Source organism: Cucurbita pepo, chromosome LG15 (genome assembly GCF_002806865.2).
Source record: "Cucurbita pepo subsp. pepo cultivar mu-cu-16 chromosome LG15, ASM280686v2, whole genome shotgun sequence".
Classification (NCBI taxonomy): Eukaryota; Viridiplantae; Streptophyta; class Magnoliopsida; order Cucurbitales; family Cucurbitaceae; genus Cucurbita; species Cucurbita pepo.
In genome coordinates this window covers 2,028,286-2,039,604 of record NC_036652.1, presented here as the reverse complement: position 1 = coordinate 2,039,604, position 11,319 = coordinate 2,028,286, and the positions used below count along the sequence as shown (strand labels likewise).

Genomic DNA, 11,319 nt, shown 5'->3' with positions numbered 1-11,319 from the left:
GCTAGCGGTGGATGTGGGTCGTTACATTTTTTTAAAGTTGGTATCAATTTTCTTTTAAATGAATAATTTTGCTAGGTCCAAAATATTCTTAAAGAGATAGGGAGCTATATCTACCTAGGGAACTTAACAATAATTCAAATGGAATATTTTTAAGATTCCAAATAACGATTCGACTTTTTAAACTTTTAGATTGTGTTGGGGCTCGTTAATGAATGCNAAAAAAAAAAAAAAAAAAAAAAAAAAAAAAAAAAAAAAAAAAAAAAAAACATGCACGTTACAAACTCATGTATGTCATTTTATCAATCACGAGATACCCATTATTTAAATGAAAATAAGGGTAAAAGAAATACAAAATCAATAAGTAAAGCATAAGAACCTACACTCATTTGAATGGTCACAATAAATATCGAGAAATTAAAGAACCTACAATCATTCGAATGGTCAACTTCCATGTACAAATAAATGATTAGTTACCACACCGCCTGATCTTGAAGAAGTGGTACAATTTTTATACGCACAGATAGGTTGCTACCCTCAAAGCCACGTCCCATAATTCAAAGTAACTTTCTCGGCCTAATAGTTGCGAACAAGAAGCTTGCTGCCCGCTAGCTGATGCGACTTGGAATCCCGCATCGCAACTCAAAGTTTGTGCTGCGACCTAAAGTCCGTGCCTTAACTTGCCGCACCTTTCCCATGCGTACGGGAGTGCCAAGGTGCCTCCACACTGTGACTCACCCTTGGCTCGATTGAGTAGCCAAACATTCCTCTATGTTGATCATGTAGTAAGATTAGATAGAATAGAGCATGCTTCTATATCGACCACGTAATAGGCCTGAACAACAGAGGAATCAAGCACCCCTTCGACATACTATTACCCCTAGTGGAGGTTTGAATAAGTTGACATATCTTATGGCTGCAAGGTTGTTGGAGTCTTCGGAGACTAAGTTGCGTTTATGGACTTTTTGGAGCGTGATGGGCACACTATGCCATTTATGAGGTATGGGGTGAAGGATAGCCTAGGAGATGACAATTATCAATGGGCTTTGGGAGGGAGGAGGGGGCGAGACGAAGTCCAGTAGCAACATGTAGTTATCAAGATCATATGGTCGCGTTCTAAGCCGTCCCTAGGTCAGGACAAGCATGCTCACAAAATTAAGGACGTGGAACTGCCATGGAAGTCCAGGGAACCTTGGAGTTGAGTGCAGCAGGAAAAATGGTCAAGCTATGACCACACCTTCATCGTTTGGAGAGAGAAAGTCTAGACACGTGTTAGTAGGAACCTACCATCAAATAGGTTATCTGGATTATGAAGAGTAGGACTCTAGTTCCATACATTAGTGTGATTGACATACTTATGAAACATGCTCAGATAGAGGCAAAGCCTCTAGATAACGTGATTTAAGAAACTACCTCAGTAGTGGTAGTGTTCGTAGTTAACAAACAGGTAAGACTCGATGGGGACATGGTATGTTGAAGGGGAAACTTGGACAAAAGATATTGCTCTAACCTATAGAGGAAGCATCGCCACAACTTTAGAAAGGCTAGCCACAACACAAAAGCTTTCGGTGAGTTCCTTAAGATCTTGTACAAAAACTTAAGAGATCTACATGCTCGAAAGTTGTAGTGATAAGATACTACTGCGAGAGGAGGCATGACTAGATCAACCATAAGACATTGCAGGAGTTAACCTAGGTGAAGCCATTACAGATCATCCATTATTTTTAGGAACTGGTCACTAACGTACTAGTTGAGTGGTCAATATTTCTATGTACCGATTAAGATCGAACTAGATAAACCTGATCAAGGAAAGGTTATGAGTGAGTGATCTCTTTGTAAAAATAAAACTAGTCCCTGATTTTTTTCTATTATTATATTATTATTATTTTTTGTTGTTGCTATACGTATGTTACATGTTATTTCTAGGTAAATGCAAGAAATGGTGTGAAAGTGACGAGTAGGGTTTATGAGGATAAGGTGATTGTGAATTGATGGTACTTTTCGAATAAAATTTACAGTATCAGTCGGCTTTATAAACACATGTCCTTTCAAAGGTTTTTGGGCATTTTAAGCACGTTTTTTCTAATGTCTAATGCAATTTTTCTCGTTTTTTAATTACAAAAGTCTTGCTTTAAGTAACAATCTTGATTGGTATAGTGGGAAAAGTTATGTCATTACAATATTAAACTAAAATAGAATAAGTAAATATAAATAGTATTTTAACTTTTTGATATTCTAGAGTTGAATGAATGCTCTTATTTTTCAATTTCGAATAATATAAAACTAATATAATTTGGTCAAACATTCTTAAGGAATGAGAGAGAGGATTTTGCGACATTAATGAGAGACAAAGATCTATGTAGTTGTCTTTATTTGACTAAGCTATAAAGTAGTAACAAAGAATACTATGCTTGATTCGTTGCTTGGTGTGTTTGAAATTGAAATATTAGCTTAGATTTGATGCTACAAACACTTGATTCCCACCTCACCAATTAGTTCATTATCACTTTATTTGTAGATATGAATTTAAGCTCAAAATCTTGCATTAATATCTAAGAGTTTAAGTTTTCGAATAAAGTTTCCTTTCGTGAGTAAACGTTGTGTAGGTACGAAAATTCTGTAAAATCGCACGCCCAAGATTTAGAATTTAGATTCGGGACCTGATGGCCTCGACATTCCTTTGTTTTCGTTGTGACATGGTCACTTTTAAGACTATTCCGACAAACCGGGGTATTTTCAACAAATGACATGATCACATTACTTATTTCTTGCTTCTAAGAGTGAAGACTATTCTCACAAACAAGCATGAGTTCTTTTAGTATACTTTGTCCTCACTCAGATGTTTCTTAGGAAAACTCCAGGATATCACTCAATATAGAATTGCTTAAAGTAAAATACGCTTAAGTTTTGAGTTTTTATGATTGAGTCACTGAAAAAGAAGTAACTTTCAATTTTTTTAAGTTTTTCTTAGTCATTATATCGTCAAGATTTCTCTCATCTGGATGTGGTCTCGGTTCATTTATGTTCCTCTCTTTTACTTAGGTGTCAAAATTTCCTCTACTATCGATTACGTATCTACAAAGAAGAAAAGAGTAAGAAGAATTGATATTGGGTTGAGTTGAGAAAACTCTAATGGTCAAGTTAGCAATATGAAGTTAGAGTGTTACAGATGGGTGTCCATTAAAACTCCCTATTTAGAATGATTTTTTTAAATGCTTAAGACCCTTTTTTTAGTTACTGGTCTCGTTGCTTCGATGAATCACTTGAGCCCTAATACATTTTCAGTGCCATGAACTTAGACCAGTGAATTATTACGCTTTCTTCAAAGGATGACTGCTTCCAAGCCTACTTACTAGTTGTCATCGCTCAATCACTTTCCTTTCCACTTAGCATACGATCTAATCATGAAGTCATTTCAAATATACCTAGTATTATGTTCATTAATCTTCATAGTTCATACCATTTCCAAATTGGTAAGGATTTTCACCTAATCCTTCTACATGTTGTCATGAGAAAACTCGTAAGATATTAAACAGGTTTTAGAGGTCTTTTGATCTTATAAGATATGAGTCTATAAAAGCTTATCTAGTTTTAATATTCTAGGTAGTTGTTAGTTGATGCCTTTACAACTGGTAGGAATATATGCGTAAGCATAGCTACTTAGGTTTTAAAGTTGAACAAGACAATTGGATAGAATGCTTTAGAAGTTTGATGGGATGATGCAGAATCGTGGGAACAGGTCACTTTGGCACGTTGTAAAATTAAAATAGCCTTTTAGAGGCGTTTGGTAAGGAGAGTGTAACGCCCCTAATTTTCTTTAACTTAATTAGTGACGTCACCCATGCATACTTATCTCATTAGGCGGAAACTCATCATAAATAACCTTGAAATAGTCTTTCATAAAAATTCATGAATCCAAAACAAAACCTAAACTTCGAAAATAAACCTTCAATACTGAATTCAAAATAAATCCAAATAAAACCATACTCAATCCTATAACTTAAAACAGTCTAATAAAAGTAAACTCCTAAAAATATCCCGTCTCCAACTTCCATGGTGGCCTCAGCTCCGCCGTCAACCGTACATTGGCGCCTTGCCTTTACCTGAAAAATGTAGGTAGCACGTGGCTTGAGTATTTTATGAAATACTCAGTAAGTCACCCCACTGTTGGGGTTAGGAATGCAAACACATGCAACATATGAGCGGGACCTAACTTTTCATAAACTTTTCATAGCCTTGGGCGCTTTTCTATTCCGGGTAGGGTTGGATGTGTGGTACTCCTTCACACATGGCCCATGTACGTGTACATGAACCCACCAGGCGGGCTCTTAAACATACCCCCTGGGCCTGACTTGGTCGGGCAAAACGTGTTACACGTAGCCGGACACCACAGAACAGAAAAGGGCCCGCATGATATCATGGCGAACATAAATATCGTATTTCATTCTTTCGTATCATAAAGGGGAAGAATCCCGATGCACGTGACATACATATATGCATGAGGTCCCTTAACATATTTAACATGGCATTACATAAGCAGTGCTAACATCGCATTTACGTTTCTTACATCACATGGCATCTCACATGACTTACATTACATGGCATATTACATAAACATTCCAGTTGCATAAACATCTCATGACATGACTCGATAATTCTACGTGTATCTATGGCATCAAACAACATATTCATGGCATACAATACTAACATCTCATTCATGACATAACATAAACAGTCAACAGTCAACACAAGTTCATACATCACATAACATACACAATCTACGGTCAACACAATCTATACATCACATAATCATATCACATAAAATATGGTGCATGCAGGGGCCACAGGGCACACACCATCATACACCACGTAGAAAGCTAACTCCAACAGTAAGGTCACTTACCTCGATGGTCTTGGTTGAAGTCACTCACAACGAGCTAATCCCAGCGGTTAAATATGTCCTATGATAACCACATAAACATTTAGAACCTTTCATAAGGTACCCTAGCTAAACCTCATGCTATTTATCAAAATAAACCCTCGACCTAATCAGTCTTTAACGTTTAGGAGCCATACTGACCTCGGATGGTAAAACTAAGGGCAGAAACGGCTTCGGAAGGGCCAAAAACCTTGGAATCGATATATTATAGTGATACCGATTCACCAAGCTGAGCTGCTGAGCCGACCAATTAAGCTGCCAAGCTGAGCTGCGGGATTTGACGGAGCCGAGCTGCGGGTTTTGACGGAGCCGAGCCGCCGTACACGTCAAGCCGAGCCGAGAGCACGCGTGCGGCGCCGAGACCAAGGCTGCAGCGCCCGTCCGCATTGGGCCGAAACGCACAGGGCCCGCGTTCGTTCCGTGGGCTGGTCCAGAGGCCAAACGTGAACCCAACCCGTTTTCCTTCGTCTTCCTTACCCGAAATCTCGCAAAAACCCTAATCGTCGCTGCGCCGCCAACGACGACGTCACAACCCCGATTCCGACGATGCGACGACACCCCTTGCCTATTCCGACCGACGCGCAACGATATTCAACACCGATAGCCTCGGTCGCTTCTCCCTCCGGCTACTCACCGAAGAAAATCCAGCGAACCACCTCACACGTTTTTCCTGGCTAACCCTCTCGATTTTTCTGTACTCTCAGATACCCTCGAAAACCCTAAACGTTTGGAGAGAAAAAGTTGTTTTCAATGAAGGAGGAGAGTTGTATATGGGAATATAAAAGGTCTTTATGACTTTTCCATTAAGGCATTAATTTCCTTGCTAGAAATCCTACCTTTTCCAGCGACAATAAATGCAGCATAATATCTTTTCGTTTTGGCAGCAAAAATAAAATCTTAGCATAAAATGTAAAATAAATAAAACAAAAATTCGAATCCTTACAGAGAGTACTGGAAAAACTTGGTCATTTTCAAGACAAGTGTCTCTGAAAGGCCTGGTACCGATCTTCTAGCCAATGTGATACAACTCCTTTCAATGACCCTCACAATCCTCCCCTCGAACAGAATTCGACAATTGAGAATTATGTTGGTTGGCTAAGTTAAGAGCATGACTTTGTACCATGTTAGGAATCACGACCCTCCACAATGGTATGTATAGTCCACATAATCCTAGAAAATCCTCCCTTCAATCAAAGTGGACCATAGAGTCTCTTCTGAGACCTCATTCTCTCGAGCTCTCGAACAACGTCCTCTTAATTTATTTTTTTAAAAATTTGAAATCGATTGCATTTAAAAATAAAACAACTTAGACCGCTAGAGATAAGAATAGTAAATCTTAAAGATTGCAAACTCTAAAAAAATATAAACATAATAACCCAATAACATTTAGCCGTCCACACATCCCTAAACAAATGCTATAATCTAACCATCCTAATACTAAGTAGTTCATCAAGACTACTAAAAGTCCACTACTTTTAATGAGATTTTTGATAACGAAACTGAACTCTGACTTTCACGGGTACAAATTTGAGCATTATCTTTGTCATTTCTAAATTTTAAGGAATTTTTAGTATATTTCTTAGAGTAGATTGCATCCGAGTCATTCAATGAAGTTTTGATCAAGTTTGATTGTGAAGTGACTCAATTTAGAACAAGATTTCAAATTTTGATTCTAATGTTTGATCTTGAAGTAATTTAATTCTAGCCTAATCTCTTGATTGATCTGAATTTTGTATAAGAAGATATTAATTTATTTGATTTAAGGATTCTTGCTTCAAGAAAAACTTATATAATTGGACTGAAGATTAGGATTACTTTTATCATCGTCATTTTCATTTGTTGACATCCCTTTCAATCTCTCCTTTAGTCACTTATGCACTTTATACTAGGTAGTTAGCTAGCCCTTGATTTACACCTTTAAGGTGGAATAACGAATGCGAAAATCTCTCATTCACATAGTAAGCCATACAAACTAATAAGTTCCAATCACAAACAAAAGAGAAAGAAAAGAAACCACATCAAATGCGATATTAGATCTAAAACTTTGAATTACGTAAAATCTTCTATAATTACCAGTTCTTTTTGAACGAATATATTTCTATGGAAAAATCGAATATCTTATCGAAGTGTTTGCTAATTATTTTTCGGCTATCTTACGGGCCTTCAAGGATCCTTTCATACATTATGTTAGATATCAAGAAAAATTGATTCTGGTTTTAAAAGATACGCCACTCCCGATAAATAAGTGGAAATATTACCTTTATTTTCCTCTACAAACAACCCTTTGCAATGATGTAACCTCTCTGCAATGTCGGACGGTCTTCCCTTGACCGATCATTCATGCCACGATAACAATTTTGGCAATTGAAATATACAAACAATCAATCTAATGAACCATACCCAGGATTCGAAATATGAATTCTCCTGCATTCTCTAGTGCATGGTCATATTACTTATTTCTTGTGTCTAAAAGTGAAGTTTAACCTCAAAAACCAACACTGGTCATGTTAATTTTTCACAGCTTTGTCTCACTCACATGCATCCTAGAAAAATTTCTAAGTCAGTCAACATAAACTCCTCCAAACAAAGCACGTTTAACTTGGAAGTTCCTATAATTGAGCCACTAAATAAGAAGGTGCACCTTATTGGCAAAGGTAGTAACTTTGAATTCTTTTAAAGTCTTTTATATTCTCAAGGTCGCTCTCATTCGTATGTGGTCATGTTCATTCATGTATTCCGTGAATAATTATATGAGCCCATTATATATTTATTTTAGGAAATTGATTTAAGTATTTCGGGAATAAATATACTTAATTATTTTGTTTCCCAGAAAGAGTTGTGTTCAACAATCTGATATCATTGTCCACTTTGAGCGGTGCACTATAGAGCCTCCAACAATCCTCCCCTCGAACAAAGTACACTATAGAGTCTATGCGAGTGTTTCCCGTAAAGAGTTGTGTTAAAAAATCTGGTATCAGAGCGAAGTTAGTGTAGGTTGTCTGATCTCTTGAAATAACAACTCTCCACAATAGTATGATATTGTCCACTTTGAACATAAGCTCTCCTGACTTTGCTTTGCTGTTTCTCCAAAAGGTCTTATATGAATGAAGATGTATTCCTTACTTATAAGACACACGATCATTCCCTAAATTAGCCAATGATGGACTCCCTCCCAACAATCCTCAACATTCTTTTTTCGATCAAATTTCACATCATACGCGACCTAGAAGAGAACCGAACTAACAGTGAATGATTACTTAAAAACAAAGAAAATAAATTTAGAGACACTTTCTTTCACGTTCAACATCACGAGAAAAAAAATTTAGAGACACTTTCTTTCACGTTCAACATCAAGAGACTTAGACGAGCTAACTTAATCCTATTCAAATTCCATCATCCCCATTACCAATTAAATTTCTAAACTCAGATTCCAACTTCCAATTAGATTTCATAATTCAAAATTCTTATAGATCAACACTCCATTCATCAACACCTTATCTACTTCCTCAATGTCCACAAGCTTTCCTTGTGCATCCATCGACCTCATGCTTTCCACTTGTCTTATCAAGAACACCTCACCCATACGGCATAGAAATTATGCGATTTTATAATAAAGTATTTTGTCCTTAAAAGGGTTTTGAAAAATGAATGGTTTTTATATACAAATTGGTGTGTTATTTTCATATGATTTCCAGATCTTGTTCGTATCCAATAAAATAGAAAAAGATAAGTTCTTTTAGTGTCACCATTACCAAAGTTTGACAACGAAGTGGCACATAGGCCAAACTTAAATAGGACAAAATAATTTAATTTTGTTGACTTTAAGTGTTAGGATCAGATTTTTGAAGANTTTTTTTTTTTTTTTTTTTTTTTTTTTTTTTTTATATAGATCTTTTGATTGCAAATTAATTGCATTTTTAGTCTCTAAATTATAGGTTTTTAAATTCAATATTTTAATTTTTGAGTTTTGAAAAATGGTTTTTTTATTGTTAATTTTATGTTATTTAAGGTTGACTAGGCATTTTTTAAGAATTATTTTTAGACCAATGTAAGATAAATATATTAATTTTATAGTTATAAAATGGTGATGTGATAAAAATATATTTAATATTATTAATATTACAGAAAATTAAATTCTAAAAACTTTCATTTTTTTAATTTTATTCTCTCTCTTTCTCTTTTCTTCCCTATCTCATCTCCACCACAATTTCAATTTTGTTAGGATTAGGAAAAATGGAAAGAGTCACCATGGCGTGAGGGTTATATACTCAATACTCTCGGTATTATCTGTAATCTCTGTAATTGTACGTACATGAAGTCATCAATATAAACCTCTAGCTATGCTGGAGTTTATCATTCCGGTGTTACCATGTATATCTCTCTTTGTTTCTCGTATAGATGATCTTAGGTTTATATTCTCAATACTCTATGTATTCTCTGTATTATATGTAATTGTACATACCAAAATGACCCACGCGTGTGAGTGTGGATCTCCCGGTGGTTCACACCCCTTGGGCCCATCATAGTCAAGCTAGTTGTTCGTAGCGACTTCCAAAGACCAGTACACCCCTGAGTGTCTGCAAGACATGATCATCATCATAGTGTAAGCATACGTACTCAACATCAAAAATGGAGAAATTATCCGATGTATATGTACACACAAAAGGCGTGAGGTCTTTAAATCATCTTTGTGACATACTCCTATATACCGTTCACATATTATTCTAAGTAACATGCAGATATTGGTCTTCATACTCTCATCATTATTAGTTTTAATTAGGGTCGTGTCTTTAAAAATCAATTCATCGTAATAATGCATCATGGTATTCAATACATGCACGTCATCTTGATACAAAGAGTGGAGAGGTTTTTTACACTAAAAGTCTAGACATTTTGTAGGAAATTTTTTAAACTCTCGTTGCTCGATCAGTTAGAGTAATGCCCACCAAGACTCCCATATACAAATGATAATTGAATTGACATAGTCAATTAGTGAGTTAATTGATCATTAGGTCATAAATATTTTGACGGAACAAATTTATGTCTCAGATGCACGTTCTTGATTGTGTATGCATATTTAACCCCAATAGAGGATTACTTGCCTAGTAATTTTAATACATTTGTGTATGCCATCATTTATTTTGCTTCCACGCTATTTTTATTTGTATTTTTAGGATTTCTGTTTTTAAAAAGTTAGATTAAGGCCCATTCTTGACCTATTTTCGAGTTTTTTCAAGGAATTCTCGAATAATGTTTAGATATTCTATTTTAAATATTTATGTTAATTTTGTTCATATTTTCATTTTCGAGCTTTAATGGAAAATAGCATGCATATATTAATAACCTTAGTTAATCTCGGTCTAGAAAAGTTGGGTCGATATACCTATAGTTTCAATTNTTTTTTTTTTTTTTTTTTTTTTTTTTTTTTTTTTTTTTTGGACTTATAGATCTTTCCTTTACATTGACGTAACAAAACATGAACTATGACTTCTTAGTAAACATACCGACAACGGTGTGAACGAACATGTGAATTTTTTATGTTAGGTTTTTCGATTTTTTTGTAATTATTATTTAAAAAAATTATACTTACCTATAATACATATTACATGGATAACTAAAATCTGATAAAATTCAAATACTAAACATTTATAAGTCACAATGTATCATTAATATCGGTTATAAACCTATAATCCAATCCTGTCATTTTTTTTTAAATTATAAATATTTAAGATTTGTAACTAATGTTAGTTATTCATTACGACTCGAAAATATTTTGTATTTGAAATTTACGAGATTTTATGTGACATCGCACATCGGTTGGAGAGGGGAACCAAACATTCATTACAAGGTTGTGAAAACTTCTCCTAGCAGATGTGTTCTAAAACTGTAAAACTGACAACAGTATATAACGAGCCAAAACAGATAATATCTGTTGGGCTGTTATAAATGGTATCCAAACAAGTCATTGAGCAATGTGCCAGAGTTGTGCGAGCGAGAACACTACTCCTAAAGGGTGGATTGTGAGTTCCACGTTAACTGGAGATGAAAACAAAACATTCTTTATGAGTCGTGTTGTCTTTACAGTCTAAAATAATTTAACGTATGTATAATTAAATTAAGATTGGAAGAGATCCGACATATACATTAATTTTTTTTCCTCATAATTAATAATGTAGGAAGCTATTCAGTACAATAACATATAAAGATAAGTTGGCAGGTGTAATAATCTTACCTTATTTATTGTTCTTTACGAATATTGATGTGTTACGTGTCTGAAACGTCAGCCAATAATTTTAAAAAATAATTAAAAATTCAAACAACTCATTGTTTCTGCAGCCTATAAGAATTCTAGTTTCTTCCTTATCCATGTCCAAAAACTGAGC

At 35.1% G+C, this 11,319-nt stretch overlaps 1 long non-coding RNA gene across 1 annotated transcript; it reads right to left on the bottom strand.

Moving 5' to 3' along the window:
• Window positions 1–4,056: 4,056 nt before the first annotated feature.
• Window positions 4,057–5,239, bottom strand: LOC111776304. The gene is made up of 3 exons (XR_002812233.1): window positions 5,078–5,239; window positions 4,901–4,958; window positions 4,057–4,100 (listed from the first exon to the last, which is right to left on the bottom strand). It is a non-coding gene; the product is annotated as an uncharacterized LOC111776304 (long non-coding RNA).
• Between the last annotated feature and the right edge of the window lie 6,080 nt (window positions 5,240–11,319).